The sequence below is a fragment of the Pleurodeles waltl genome, chromosome 5, assembly GCF_031143425.1.
Source record: "Pleurodeles waltl isolate 20211129_DDA chromosome 5, aPleWal1.hap1.20221129, whole genome shotgun sequence".
Classification (NCBI taxonomy): domain Eukaryota; kingdom Metazoa; phylum Chordata; class Amphibia; order Caudata; family Salamandridae; genus Pleurodeles; species Pleurodeles waltl.
In genome coordinates this window covers 593,562,805-593,578,315 of record NC_090444.1, presented here as the reverse complement: position 1 = coordinate 593,578,315, position 15,511 = coordinate 593,562,805, and the positions used below count along the sequence as shown (strand labels likewise).

The following is a 15,511-nucleotide window of genomic DNA, read 5'->3' as shown; positions in this document are numbered from 1 at the left end:
GATGTGGAATTTATGTGCCCATTTGCCACATTTTCCTTGCGCGTGAAATACGTCTGAAACAAGCACGAACTGCAATAAGAAAGGTGTCCGTTAGTGCCGACCAGGCCCGGGAATGGATATTACTTAAATAAACGCGTCACTCATAGGTGCACAGGGCAATCACTTGTGAAGTTAACAGGAGGGAAGAAAACATTTATGAAAAGTGAAACAGGCATGGCGCAATATCAGCTGAGGGACTGGCAGCAGCAAGATGGATTTTGAAAAGTAAGGCCCTGATTTATGCGTTTTTGCGCCGCATTTGCGTCATTTTTTGACACTAAGGCCCATATTTATACTTTTTGACGCTAAACTGCGCTAACGCAGTTTAGCGTCAAAAAGTTTTGCGCCGTCTAACGCCATTCTGAAGCGCCATGCGGGCGCCGTATTTATGGAATGGCGTTAGACGGCGCAATCAGACCGGCGCTGCCTGGTTTGCGTGGGAAAAAACCACGTAGACCAGACAGCGCCGGCGTAGGGGGAAAATGGCGCATGGGCGTCTTAAAATGGGGCAAGTCAGGTTACGTCGAAAAAATCGTCTTAACCCGACTTGCGCCATTTTTTAACGACGCCCATCCCCCATCAACATGACTCCTATCATTGTAAAGATAGGAGTCATGCCCCCTTGCCCAATGGCCATGCCCAGGGGACTTCTGTCCCCTGGGCATGGTCATTGGGCATAGTGGCATGTAGGGGGGCACAAATCAGGCCCCCCTATGCCACAAAATATTATAAAAAAAAAAAAAAAAAAAACTTACCTGAACTTACCTGAATGTCCCTGGGGTGGGTCCCTCCAGCCTTGGGTGTCCTCCTGGGGTGGGCAAGGGTGGCAGGGGGGGTCCCTGGGGGCAGGGGAGGGCACTCTGGGCTCATTTTGAGCCCACTTGTCCCTTAACGCCATGCCTGACCCAGGCGTTAAAAAGCGGCGCAAATGCGCCGTTTTTAGCCACGCCCACTCCCGGGCGTCACTTTTGCCCGGGAGTATAAATACCACGTAAAGGCCTGGGAGTCATTTTTTAGACGGGAACGCCTCCCTTGCATATCATTAACGCAAGGAAGGGGTTCACGCTAAAAAATGACGCACATTCCGGGAACTTTGGCGCTATTCGCCTCTAACGCCATAGTATAAATATGGCGTTAGTTGGCGTTAGTTTTGCGTCGAAATTGCGTAAAAAAAAAACGACGCAATTTCGGCGCAAACGGAGTATAAATATGCCCCTAAAGCGGCACAAACTTCCAACTATAATGGTATTTTGGAAGTTTGCGCCGCTTTTGCATCAAAAATTGATGCAAATGCGGGGTAAAAAGGTATAAATCAGGGCCTTAGTCCTTCTGTTTTAAGCTGGGGGCAGAAAGTGCCTAGTGATGCGCAGGTGATGGGCGGAGAATACCTAGGGGCATATTTATACTCTGTTTGCACCGGAATTGCGTCGTTTTTTTTTACGCGAATCCGACGCAAAGCTAACTCCATATATATACTTTGGCGTTAGACCCGTCTAGCGCCAAAGAAATTGGAGTTTGCGTCATTTTTTAGCGTGAACACCTATCTTGCGTTAATGATATGCAAGGTAGGCGTTCCCTTCTAAAAAATGACTCCAAGGCATGTGCGCCTTATTTAAACTCCCGTGCAAAAATGACGCACAGGAGTGGGCGGGCCAGAAAAAATGACGTCCAGCCGCTTTTGCGTCATTTTTTAAAGCCTGGTCAGGGCAGGCGTTAAGGGACCTGTGGGCTCGGAAGGAGCCCAGAGGTGCCCTCCAATCCCCCCAGGGACACCCCCTGCCACCCTTGCCCACCCCAGGAGGACGCCCATCCCAGGGAACTTAAGGTAAGTTCAGGTAAGTATATATATATATATTTTTTTTTGTGGCATAGGGGGGCCTGATTTGTGCCCCCCTACATGCCACTATGCCCAATGGCCATGCCCAGGGGACACCAGTCCCCTGGGCATGGCCATTGGGCAAGGGGGCATGACTCCTGTCTGTGCTAAGACAGGAGTCATTTCAATGGGGGTTGGGAGTAAAAAAAAATGGCGCAAATCGGGTTGAGGCCAATATTTTGCCTCAGACCTGACTTGCCCCATTTTTTTACGCCCAAGCTCCATTTTCCCCTACGCCGGCGCTGCCTGGTGTGGGTAATTTTTTTTGACACACACAAGTCAGCTGCGCCGGCTAATGTCATTCAATAATAAGGCGCCCGCATGGTGCTTTGGAATGGGGTTAGCCGGTGCTAAATTTTTTGACGCACAACTGGGTTGGCGCAGTTGTGCGTCAAAAAGTATAAATATGGCCCCTAATGTGGTGATCGCTCTCCCAGAGATGGACTTGTCCAATGTATCATGTTCTTCTCTTAGACTTCCACTTCTAAGCACAGCGCTGATTTGCTGTGAGTGAGTCGGATAGGCACCAGATTGGTCCATTATATTGGTTGTTTGAAGTTAATTAGTTTGTGGTGCAAGTGAAACATTTTCCGCAGGCTTTGAAGGCCGCAGGAGCGGGAGAGAAGTGTGGTTGAAAAACATCTGGTGTTTGACAAAGTGGATGCAATGCATTTCCAGTCTAGTATGCAGAGGATGAGGCCTTAAAACATTGTTAATCAGTCTGTGGCCAGGGTGACTTTGTATGTCCTTCATCAAGTAGAGCTGGTAATGAGATGGTCTTGTAGTGCTTTGGCATCTGCGTCATATGCCGAGCTTATCTCAGGTGCAAGCAACACGTTTAACTTCTCACTGGGTAGCTGCACAATGTGACAAACCTGTTTACAGCACACCTTTGAACCACTGGGAGAGACGCCTGCTGCTTGGAATGTTAAGATTGCAACCAATGGGGGTTATTTAGTTCAGAAGCAAAGCAGGTTTCCTAGGAATGTGTTGAAGGAATTTTCCCTTGGGCTGTTGCAGAAAAACCTGAAACCAGCAAGCCGTTCTGGCAAAGGCAGATTTCTATCCGAAACTCAACCAGTGGGTTTTCGACATAAATGTTTAGATCTTGTGAAGTGCATTTGACACGTCTGACTTTTCTGTCTGAAAAACAGGAATAAACTGATTGTAACCTACAAAATGCATGTTAGGTTCATGAGCTGCTTACTTGCTTATTAATTTATCTTGGAATAAGCATTGAGACAATCATATGCAAAAGTGAGTGTACCACGAGAACTAGGGGCAATTTAAAGATTAGTAGGTGGCTTGCCGTCCCTGGTGGATGACTGCCGACAATATTTAGAATTTTCCAACTTCCTGGTGGAGAACTCTGTGCCTTTAAAAGAGCATCCACCTTGGTGGCTGCTCTTAAGGCACTTTAGGTTTGCTGAATGGCCTCCATGTTACATGCAGCTGGCCAGCCATCTTATTTATTTTTCAAAAACAAACCCTTAAAGCAGAAGTTTGTTTTTGAAAACAGAAAACTAATGGCCTTGATGTTCTAGGAGCGTTCTTCCTCAGTGCATGGATCAGTTTTTTTTATTTTGTTCTGTTCAGGATCACCAAAGCGTTTCTAAGTGTCCCGACCAGGAAAAAACAGGAATGTTAGAACATCTGCCCTAAAGAGGACACCAGTGGCCTGATGTTTGTAGGGCTGGTGGTCTATGTTTCCATCGGCAGAGTCAGTGAGGGCTCAGCTGCGGGTATAAGGTAGTTAGCTTGACTCTACATAGAGGGAACAGACCTCCAGTTTCGCAGGTAGAATCCTCCACCATTTTGTGGTGGAGTACCCTGTATGTTAGACAGTCAATAGCCCTCCTAGTTTTTAGATTGAGCCTTAGCAGCTCACATGCACTGTTTTCAAGACATGCTGCATTCACTCTGTGGGCGTTGACCACGCCCACTGCTTTTCCTTGGTTCTTTACTGTACCTTTCCAAATGCATTACTTTTGAGTGGTAAATCATGGCCATGTGTACCTCCTTTTGGTGTATTATTCCCTCCCATGGTCACTAGCCCTGTTACATGTCTCATTTTGCTTCTATCAATTTCAGTTTGTTTTGCACACTATTTTTTTAGATTGCCTTGGCTCGTGTTCTCTGCAAACGAGCACAGCTGATGTTTTCAACGTTACTGCTTTCCACACCCATCCACCTTTTTCTCCGTTTGCCGACACCATCGCACCATCTCCTACCCTGTCCTTGCTTTAGATTGCCTCAGCTCATGTTCTTAGCAAACATGCGCAGCTGATGTTGGCAATGTTTTTGCTTTGTCCTTACAACTACCGTTTCTGCGTGTGCTGTCCCCTTCCCACCACCCCCTACACTGTCCTTGGTAGTCTTTGTTTGATTTATGTGGTTGGACTTCTTTTACTAGGATATAACTTTTCGGGCTTCTTTTGAAAGGAGTTATGCTTTTTTATTATTTGAATTAGAGGTGGTTGGGGCAAAGCTGGACAGCCATACTGCGCCCGGACCTAAGACAGTGCAAGGCCTTTGTGGTGTGAAGAGATGGTGCCGGTAACAGGGTTCTTGCACGACTTGAGTGTAACAATTGTCAACAGCAACACAACTTTTAAGTGCGTCTCTTGTGCATCACCTCAGTCACTCCCTTACGAGTACCATTGCACCACTATTTCAGGAGTGCTTGGGTGTGTATCTGTAGGTGCATGTCCTTTTGTGCTGGAGTTGGCTGTGTGTCTGTGTGTGCTTGAGTGTATGTCTGTGTTTGCATGTGCTTGTGTGTGTATGTGTGTGTGTCGTCCACTTCGCATCACCCCTACCCCGTCCTTGTTAGTCTTTGTTTTGTTTTCATGGTTGGTCTTCTTTTAGGGGGATATGGCTCTTTGGGCTTCTTTTGAAGGGAGTTATGCTTTTTTATTATTTGAATTAGAGGTGGTCGGGGCAAATATGGACTGCCAAACAGCGCCTAGGCCCAAGACAGTGGGAGGCCTTTGTGATGCGAAGATACGGTGCAGGTAAGAAGATCCTTGCATGAATTTAGTGTAACCATCGTCGAGGGTCACGCAGCCTTTAAGTGCGTCACTTGCGTGTCACCTAAGTCACTACCTTACGAGCACCATTGTTCTGGTATGTCTGGTGTGTTTGGGTGTGTATCTGTGTGTGCGTGTCCTTGTGTGCTTGAGGTTGCTGATTAGCAACTGCTCCACCTTTAATGAAATGTATTGTTGTTGTGCGGTCAGTGTTTTCCATACTGTGACTTTGCTTTGTATCCCAGAGCAACAGCTTCAGTTTGTGTACGATATACAGCACTCCTTGCTGTAGTCAAGGAGTGTGCTGTTCTCCAGACCACACATATCTACCTTGGCACCTAAACAACCCTGAGTGAAAGTTGTGATATTTTATTTGGATATGCTAGAGATATGCAGATGGTGCCTTGGAACTGCAGCTTGGTGGTGATAAGATCCCTTTTTCCCTTTCATCGACTTGTCTGTCGAGGTCCCCCAGGCAGCTTACTCATGCCAGGGTCACTTCCGCTGCGCCCGGGGTCAGAATGCAGTGTTTCTCACTGAGTGCCGCTCTTCTCCCTTTTAACCAGCCGTGGCCCATCCTTTAGGACCTTTTGCCCCTCATGAAGAGTGCCTGTCAGGCTAAGGTCAGCCTGACAGACACTCTTCATGTTCAGATCAGGCAGCCAGGAGTCAGACATGCGCGATTTGCGCTGACTTCTCGCTGCCTGAGCTGAACTTTGTTGTTCTCAAGAGATCACAGCTCCTATGGGTGTGACCTCCTCAGCTCAGCAAAGGTGCCTCGAGGCCCTTCCCCTCAGTGATGAGAGGAAGCGTCACCCATTGACTTTGACCTGGGTGCTTCAGGTTTAAGCCCTGAAGCACCAAGGGCAAGTGTCAATCAGTGACACCTCATCACAGAGTGGGGAGGGGTCAGCAGTCTCACTGACACCATCCCACTCTGTGACGAAGTTGGGACTGCTGCCTGAGGGAAGGCAGCAGTCCCAACCCTCCTGGGACCTCCGAGGCTGAAGGTGTGTTTCTGTGTGAGAAGGTAAGTGCGTGTGTTTTTTAAATGAATGTTTGGTGCGTGCGTGTATGTTTGAATGTTGATGAGTGTTGTGAATGGATGTGCATGCGTGTGTGAAAGAATGAGTGTGAGTGTGCTGCCCGGCCCCCTCCCTCCTAAAATTACCGGCCGCGACTGCTTTTAACTGCTCTATTTTACAGATTATACTGGACTTGTTCCAGAGAGAGGTTGGCGTGAGGGGCTGTGAGCCATAGACCATCAGCTGGGGACGAGCAAACTGGACATTAGCCACTCAATGGACCTATGTTTTTTAGAGTCCCATGGTGCTGGGTTTAGTTCAGGTGGGAATTTGTTGCTCTATTTATTTGTTGTACTGTTGGCAAGTCACAAGGTTTGGTTCCTCTGGAGCTAACACAGCAAAACGGCTTCCAGTGTCCTCGCTGCTTGGCGGCAGACTTTGAAGGAAGCAGAGGAGAGAGGGCAGCAGCAGTGTGTATGCAACGCTTACCCTTCAAAATCTCCCATTCGTAAATATTACCCCCAAATTATAGCATAGTGATGCAAACCTTGACACCCGCTGGTCATCGGGTTTTCACAGGACCTCAAAGGAACCCTAAAATGCAATTCGAGCAATGGAGCTGCACATGCAACATTAAAGTTGAAATAATTTCCAATTTCGCAATGAAACCTGCCAAAACCATTGTCTTCTTTTGTTTTTTTTCTTTATCGATTCATCCGTTTTAGTAGCCAACTTACATCTTCCACAAATAGTATTTTCACAGCCCAGCCAACACGGAATTCACACAAGTAAAATTACTTAATCAAAGCGTGATTCCTGTGGTACATTATTGTGTGTACAGACCCATTGCTAAAATGCTTCGAAGTCACTCGAGTGGCTGTTTTATGAAAAAAGCAACATGCTAACATTCACATATTACCTAAATGTGGCACCTTCATCCATTTCGGAGACCAGTTTTGACTCAATGGTGATTATAACCTGCAAGTAACTTTATACTATAAAACATTGTGAGCGAAGGCAATGCCTTTTTATTTTGTACATGCATAAGAATTTTTGCTTTTTAACATTGCCATAAAGTGTTGTAGGTCTTTGTTTACTCTTGTCTGCTGACATAAAACTGCAGCATCGCGGCTACCGCACTCCTCCGCACAAGAAGTGTACACATGGGTGGAATAAACACGTGTGTGCCTAAAAACCCCCGCTTTCACTGCTAAGCGCTTCATGCAATGCAGCCGCCACAATCGGCTCTAACATTCAGCAACTGGCTTCCATTACTGCCGGTAGTACAAGGAAATGTTCCACTTGCCCTCAGTCTGTGCTTATTCCAGGGTTCTTTTTATTTTATTCTACGTGCTCATATGTACTATTCTTTACTTGTTCTATATTTTGTCAGACTGTCTGTGCGCGCTGCCGGTACTGGAGGATGTGGGGCAGAGTGGAGCTGCTGCAGCTGCCGTACCCAGCCCTGAAGAAGCCCGTATGGACGAAACGCGTTGGCTAGGAATGCTTATTTTCATATGAGATTATGAATGTTCGACTTTTGGATATGAATTAATAAAACACCATCATTTTAACAAGACCTGACTATGGAACTATGGGCCAGATGTAGCAAGTCGGCAATTTGCAAGTCGCAAATTGTTATGCAGTACGGTGTCTCAGACACCGACTGCGACTCGCAATGGGGTCGCAATGACCCACCTCATGAATATTCATGAGGTGGGTCGCAAATTGCAGCCCCATTGCGAGTATAGGCACTCGCAAACATGGAGGCCTGCTGTCGTCAGCAGACCTCCATGTTTGCGACCTGCTTTTCAATAAAGCAGTTTTTTTTTAAGTGTAGCCCGTTTTCCTAACAAGAAAACGAGCTGCACTTAAAAAAAAACGAAACCTTTAGTTTCGGTTTTTTTTCAGGGCAGGGAGTGGTCCCCTGGACCACTCCCTGCCCTGAAAAAATATTTTGGGGTCCAGTCACAAACTGGAAGGGGTCCCATGGGGACCCCTTCCAATTTGCGATTGGGTTACCATCCACTTGAAGTGGATGGTAACTGCGATGCCATTTGGACCGCATATGCGGTCGCAAATGGTATTGCATCCCAATGCGACTCGCAAATAGGAAGGGAACACCCCTTCCTATTTGCGAGTCTGAAATGCATTTTGCGAGTCGGTAACGACTCGCAAAATGCATTTCTGCATTGGGATACGCGTTTAGCGAGTCGCAAACGGCAAATTTTGCCATTTGCGACTCGCTAAACGTTTGCTACATCTGGCCCTATATGATTTATGATTCTGGGAAGATAATGTCTCTGCCTATTTCGATAATATAACTGAGTGCTGGGTCCTCTATTTCAAATTTTAAACCAGTTTTCTGGTCAATTTGAGGCCTAGGGGGTTGGTCCTTTAGTCCCGAACACCGAGTGTAACAACATCTATATATACAATCAACAGAAGAGTGCGGCACCAGTTGCCTTGACCCCCATTTTGTGTCTAGAGAAAGTGAAAATAAATATTTAACCAATCCCCTAAATAAAAATCAATATCTTTGCTGGTTGGCAAAGTTCTCTGACTCATGTGGTGCTACACCTGTTAGTGTTGTTGGTGTAGCAGTGGGGGCAGCAAAAGAAGAAAAATAGAGGGGGCACTGGTGGTGACTTATCAATTGCACGATCACTCAACGGCTGATAAGAATCCGTTCGGCCTCCGTTGCGCTCCAGCTTTAAGTTGCTTGTTCTCCGTTCCCCTCGCTTCTGTGTACCTCGTCGTTCATCTGCTTTATTAATTTCTTCTTTCTCCCAACCTCTTTCTTTTTATGCTTCCCATGCACTTCTTGCATTCTTTCTCTTCTTCTTCTTACTCTGGCTATCTTATCGCTGGTCCAACTGTTGTTTGCTCTTCTCTCTCTCCTGAGTTGTTTCTCTCTCTTGCTCTCCCCATCTCTCTCTTTCCTTCCTCATCCTGTCTCCTTTTTTCCTCTGCTCCCTCGCTCTAATTCCTATCCCGCAAACCTACGCTCGCCTCCTCTTCTTATGGTGTCTTCTGTGTACATAGAAGGTGCCTCTTTATGTGTCAATGGTCTGTTTTCCCCTTTTCTTTCTGTTTCTTACATACTCTTTCTGCTCCACTGTCTGGAGTTCATTTCCCACTTTGTGCACAGACTACCTATCCCTCTCTAGCTTCCTTTTCTAGCTATTTTGTGCAGCTCTCACCCCTATCTATTCACCATGCCACATAATTCCACTACACAAATGCACTACACACCATACAATTCTTCCCCACACAATTCCACAACTAAACATTTCTATTCAACCCACATATTTCCACTCCACACCTCATGCATCCACTCCACTCCAAACAAAAGCACATGGGTAAAAGACATTGGGGCATATTTATACTCTGTTTGCGCCGGAATTGCGTCGTTTTTTTTTACGCAAAGCTAACTCCATATTTATACTTTGGCGTTAGACCCGTCTAGTGCCAAAGATCTTGGAGTTTGCGTCATTTTTTAGCGTGGAAACCTACCTTGCGTTAATGATATGCAAGGTAGGCGTTCCCGTCTAAAAAATGACTCCAAGGCATGTGCGCCTTATTTAAACTCCCGTGCAAAAATGACGCACGGGAGTGGGCGGGTAAAAAAAAATGACGTCCAGCCGCTTTTGCGTAATTTTTTAACGCCTGGTCAGGGCAGGCGTTAAGGGACCTGTGGGCTCGGAAGGAGCCCAGAGGTGCCCTCCCATGCCCCCAGGGACACCCCCTGCCACCCTTGCCCACCCCAGGAGGACGCCCGAGGATGGAGGGACCCATCCCAGGGAACTTAAGGTAAGTTCAGGTACGTATTTTTTATTTTATTTGTTTGTGGCATAGGGGGGCCTGATGTGTGCCCCCCTACATGCCACTATGCCCAATGACCATGCCCAGGGGACATAAGTCCCCTGGGCATGGCCATTGGGCAAGGGGGCATGACTCCTGTCTGTGCTAAGACAGGAGTCATTTCAATGGGGGTTGGGAGTCAAAAACAATGGCGCAAATCGGGTTGAGGCCAATATTTTGCCTCAGACCTGACTTGCCCCATTTTTTGACGCCCAAGCTCCATTTTCCCCTACGCCGGCGCTGCCTGGTGTGGGTCATTTTTTTTGACGCACACCAGTCAGCTGCGCCGGCTAACGTCATTCCATAAATAAGGCGCCCGCATGGCGCTTTGGAATGGCATTAGCCGGCGTTAAAATTTTTGACGCACAACTGCGTTGGCGCAGTTGTGCGCCAAAAAGTATAAATATGGCCCATTGTCTTTTACAAACCAATAGCTCAAAATCTCGCAAATGTGAGACCTATTACATTGCAAATGCTTGTTCAATTAGTAGTTCTTCTATTTGTCACGGTGCTCACTGATGCACGATTGCTAGTTGTAAATATTACAATACAACAGATGAATTTAACCCAGGGCTCAGTACAGACCCATTCAATTTTGTATATTTGCTTGCACACCTTCCACCATGAAAAGTCAGTGCTGGTTAAAGGTTTCATTCACAAAATATTTGCTTACCTAACTGTAGGCAAAGTGTGCAAAACGTTGAATGCACACTTGCAAGTTTCAAATTCTGACCGAAGGAATCAGGATCTGAAGACTTTTGGATACATAAATTACATTAACTCTAAGCGAAAAATTCACCTAAGTGGTCGACTTCTCTGCATTAATAGGCCATAGGAGAGGAAGAGGGGAAGAAAGTAGGGTTACAGCGTCACCATGCACATTCTTGAGTGGTCCTACAGATTTGGAACGTTGGGCCCTTTTCACAAAGGTTACTTCAGTCAGAAGTGTAAGTTCACAATATAAAATATTTTTTTACATATGCTAGAATTCCACGAGGGGGTTACTGGCAGCCGTAAATTAATTCACTAATGTAGATTTCTGTACTGAGAGTGCACAGGATGCTCAGTAGTAAATACCAATCAAACAATAGCAAGTGGTCGTTTCAAGGGTGGTTTGCCTTGGAAGTGCAAGAAAACCCACAAACAGGTACATTTTTGGGGATTCCCAAAATTCTCTCTGGCCCTTGTCTAACCAGAAAAGGTTGACATTTACTTCACTCAAGGGCTGGAGTAAAATCTGTGTCCAAGGTGAGAAGGAGAACAGAATACACTGTTTCACACATAAAGGAAAATGTGCATTAGCAAGCACGGTAGACTTAATGTTCCTTCTGCGGATTTTTCTGAGATGGAGAACTCCACAAAGTGGGAATGGAATCCTTCAGGAAATGTCAAACAACATCCCTAGAAGTACATCTGGAAACCTACGCCTCGAACAGCTCTTCAGGAGTACTCCTGTGAATGTTTGTGAATACAAAAGTACTTGTAAAGGTGCACTAAGTTGGAGTTTTGAATCGCCACCCATACGTCTACTAGCTTTTTCAATGAATATGGCCCTTTGTTGGTATTCAACAAGGTTTTCAATGACTGTTCCTACCCCACAAGCACATTGGAAACCAGTGTTTTTGGAGTCTGGAAAATGGAAGGGAACGCCCCATCAGCTCCCGTTTCCTGGGAGTGATCGGGAAATAATTTCTGCACCTGACTCGCACCTAGAACACTACAAATGCTGTAGAATTCAATGCTGGAAGTGTTTTATCATAGACAGCACTTTAGAGGAATCTTTTGTTTTTTGCAGTTAATTGGGTTTTAAAAAATATTCAACGTTAAGCATTTACCACTTGAAGCATCTTCCCTTGAAACCTTCACAGTGCTGTACCTTGTCCCTGTGTGTCAAAAAACAAGGAAACACGTTACAAAAATAATCCATGCAGGTATATGTACACATTTAATTTCAATTTTTTTTTAGTATCATCCATTTTCTCTTATTAACATGTACTGTGGGAGACATATTCAGTTACTTGGATTTAAAAACATCCCTTTTAAGGACAATGTAGGAAAGTGCCATCTTGCTAGCATAGTTACCCCCACTTTTTGCCTTATGTCAGTGTGTTTACACTCTAGATCACTGAGATCCTGCTAATCAGGACCCGAGTGTCTGTGCTCCCTCCCCTAAATTTGGTTGCTGGTAAACTTTTACACCCACAATTGTCATTCTGGTGCACATATGTAAGTCCCCAGTATATGGTACCTAGGCACCCAGGGCATTGGTACACCAGGGGTCCCCCAGTGGCTGCAGCATGTGTTGTGCCACCCATGAGAGCTCATGCAAACTGTGTCTGCAGGCCAGCCATTGCAATGTGAAATGGTGCATGCACCCTTCCACCACCTAACCTGGTTACTTCACTTAGACACTATAGGTCACCCCTCTACTATTAGTCACCCCTCTGGTAGGCCCTTCAGCCCAACGGCAGGATACATGTCCCTAAGTGTGAGGGTACCCCTGCAATGGCAGGGTGCCCCTGCAGACCCCAGGCCGATTCCTGGACACTGTAGGTGCGGGGAAGCCATCTTAAGGTATGTAGTGGACGCTGGTCAACATGAGTGGCCAAACTACATAATGGCTTCTCCAAACCTAGGCATGTTTGGTATCAAACATGTTGGAATCATGTAACTACATTGATTCCGGTTTTAGTTGCATGATACCATGTACTCTGGGGGTTCCTTAAAGGATCCCCCAGTTCTGCCTGTGCAGCCTTACGGGGTTTAGCTGCCAGCTCACGCTGCTGCTGACCCCAGACACTGTTCTGCTAGGCTCAGGCAGGACAAATGATTTCCTACAAGGGAGAGGTGTGACCTCCTTCCCCTATGTATTAGGTGCCTAAGGGCTGGGGTGGGGTGGCCTCTGAGCGCCACCAAAGTGTTTTGAATTACACATTTGGTGGCCTCCTTGCATAATCCAGTTTGCACTAGTTCAGGAACCCCCTGTCCTCTCTTTGGTGTGAAACTACACAAAGGACAGGGGAATGAAACCCCTCCCCCCGTCTAGCTCATCCTCTAGCGAGGTGCACAGAGCTCTAACAGGTGGCCACTTGATTCTGCCATCTTGGAAACAAGATGGTCAGAGGCCTCTGGGAGCATCAGCCAGGTAGAGGACATCCCTGACCCCCTCTGATAGGTGGGTCAATTCAAAGAGGGATCAACCATCTTTTAAGATTACTTAAGGGCTCGCCTATGGGTAGGTCCTCAAATTCATTGAGCAAGACTCTCCAAGGAACTCTCTGCAAGAAATCTTCTGCTCCTGTCCGTTGGAATCACAGCTGGTCTGCTTTGGAACCAAAACACGTCTGCTTTTGGTGGGAAGGCTCCCATTGCAACATTGTTTCTCCGGATCCTGCAAGAATTCTGCAACATCCAAGGCTCTGCATCCTCCAGGGTAACAAGCAATCTGTTTGCACCTGGAATCATGAAGAAATCTCTCTTGGAGCGAAGGAGTCACTCCCTTGCATCCGCAGGCACCTCAAGGCAACGTCAACCAGCTGGTGGGGTCTGCTGTCCCTCCGACATCCAACGTCTCTGCAACACAGGTGGTGAGTTGGTGACCTCCTCTGGGTCCTGCTTGTCTTCTAATCAACTTGGGAGACTGTGGGCCCCTTCTCCTCCCACTGGACTGGAACCCCTGTCAACCACGACAGTTGCACTTGCCAAGGCTTGTTGATTCTTCCTCCGGGAGATCTTTAGGCAGCTAGAAGTCCTGGCCTCCAGCACTCTGCAGCATGAAGATCAGGCCTTGTCCTGCAACTCCTGTGACGTGCGACTTCTGTTTTTTGTGCCGGTGAGGCCTCCTTGTGACGCCATGTGTCCATCATCTGTGGGTCACTCGTGCAGGCTCCAATGACTTTTGCTGGGCTTCCTGAGGCTAGGCCTGACTCACGATCCTGGGTAGAGTCTTCTGAACATTGCTGGTCCCCAAAACTTTGCAAACTCTTTTTCAGCTCATGTTTGCATTTGCTAGTGCTTGTTGGTGACCTGGCTGGTCACTATCCCTCCTGCAATCCAGCGATCATTGAGGGACAGCTTGTAGGTGACTCCTGGGATCTTCTGCTGCTCCTGGACCCCGCAGCTGGACTTCTTCTTCCACTGACGTGCAGGAACTTCACCTTCAGGAGGGTGTGCATTGCCACCTGCACCACCTGGGCACCTCCAAGGGTGCTGGACTCTGTTGCCCTACTTTGCAAGTCCTCCTCATCTGGAATCCATCCCTAGGTTCCACTGGCCTGGTCCACGGGTCATGACAGTAGCTGGACAATCCAAAGCTTCCACTGACTTCAGAGAGAGTCCCTTTTGCCCTTTGCATCTGGGTCCCTGGTGTAGGAGCTCCTGTCTTCTGGGTATCCTGGGGTAGGGACAATCTCCATCCATCCTTCTGTCTGCTGGTTTCCTCGGGGTCCTGAATGCCACAAACCCCTTCTTGTGTTAGCCTATGGGACAACTAGGTGGGTAACTACAGTACACCCGGTTGCTGGGGACACTTCCTGTACTTACCTCTAATGTTTCTAACTGCCCCAGCCCCTAGCTAACTCCCACACTTACCTTGGTTGGGGGTCACTATTTCACATTCCACTATTTTAGTATATTGTTTGGACCAGCCATAGGGCCCTGTGTATTTTTATGCTATTTCTGATGGTTATTTTGTGTACATATTGTGAGTAGATATCTCCAAAAGGAGATATATCAATGCTAGTCTAATAGTAGTGCTGCTATAAAGTATCCTTTATTTTTGCAACACTTGTGTGGCTCTTTCTTGTGAGTGAGTTACTGTCTGACCACTGTGGTATTGCAAGTGCTTTCCATTCCTCTTGGATAAGCTTTAGCTGCTTGCCTCAGCAACCCCTAGAGATCTTTCGGTATCTGGACACATAGTCACTATGACTAAGTGTTGCCTGGACTCAGAATAGGGTGCCACACCATAGGTGTAAACCATAAATGAAGCCAGCCTCCTACAGACATGAAGTGTAGGAAAATCTATCATTTTTACCAATTAAGGTAGATGTAGGTATTATTTGCGAAGGCCAGTGAAGTGAGTGCGTGTTTTGGCTACGCACAAAGCAAAGACTTTGTAGGTTTTCGTTACATTGCCATTGGCCAACCCTTTTCCTAACATCTAACCTTATATTTACAACAGTAACATGAAATTCACACCAGTTGTCAGAGGCAAGCATTTTACTCACATAACCTCCCTTTTAAGATTTGCTGAATTTAGCCACTGGGGTGTAAGTGCTTCCATTGCTTTGTAGGATCTGGCTGTGGGGAACTTTGTTGTATGCATTCCGCAGCCATATGATTTGTTATTATGAGATTTTAAACAAATTGTATTGCTTCTGCCACTGTTGAGTCCCTAGAAACAGCTGATTTTATTCGTCACATATTGTGCAGGCAAAACAACCCAACATAAGCATAAATTTGCAATTTAGAAATGTACTGCCACAGGAGTCTTCTTAAGTTTGGACCAAATTCTTATTTGTAAATTGACATACAAAGGATTTCATTAGTACGGAACTAAATCAATTAATGTTTAAGGTTTCCTTGAGTATTCCAAGAATTAGCATGTATTTATGTAGATTTTTCACCACTATTCCCAATCTGGTAGAACACTTATCCCTGTTCTTGACAGCAGGTTG

At 46.5% G+C, this 15,511-nt stretch overlaps 1 protein-coding gene across 2 annotated transcripts in view; it reads right to left on the bottom strand.

The window, feature by feature from the left end:
• The window catches only part of LOC138295845 (neuroblast differentiation-associated protein AHNAK-like), a 236,997-nt gene that overhangs the window by 169,523 nt on the left and 51,963 nt on the right, over window positions 1-15,511 (bottom strand). For both annotated transcript variants that reach the window (XM_069234421.1, XM_069234422.1), the window contains exon 2: window positions 11,669-11,716. The gene's annotated coding sequence lies outside the window, so the exon portion shown is untranslated. The remainder of the gene's footprint in view (window positions 1-11,668; window positions 11,717-15,511) is intronic.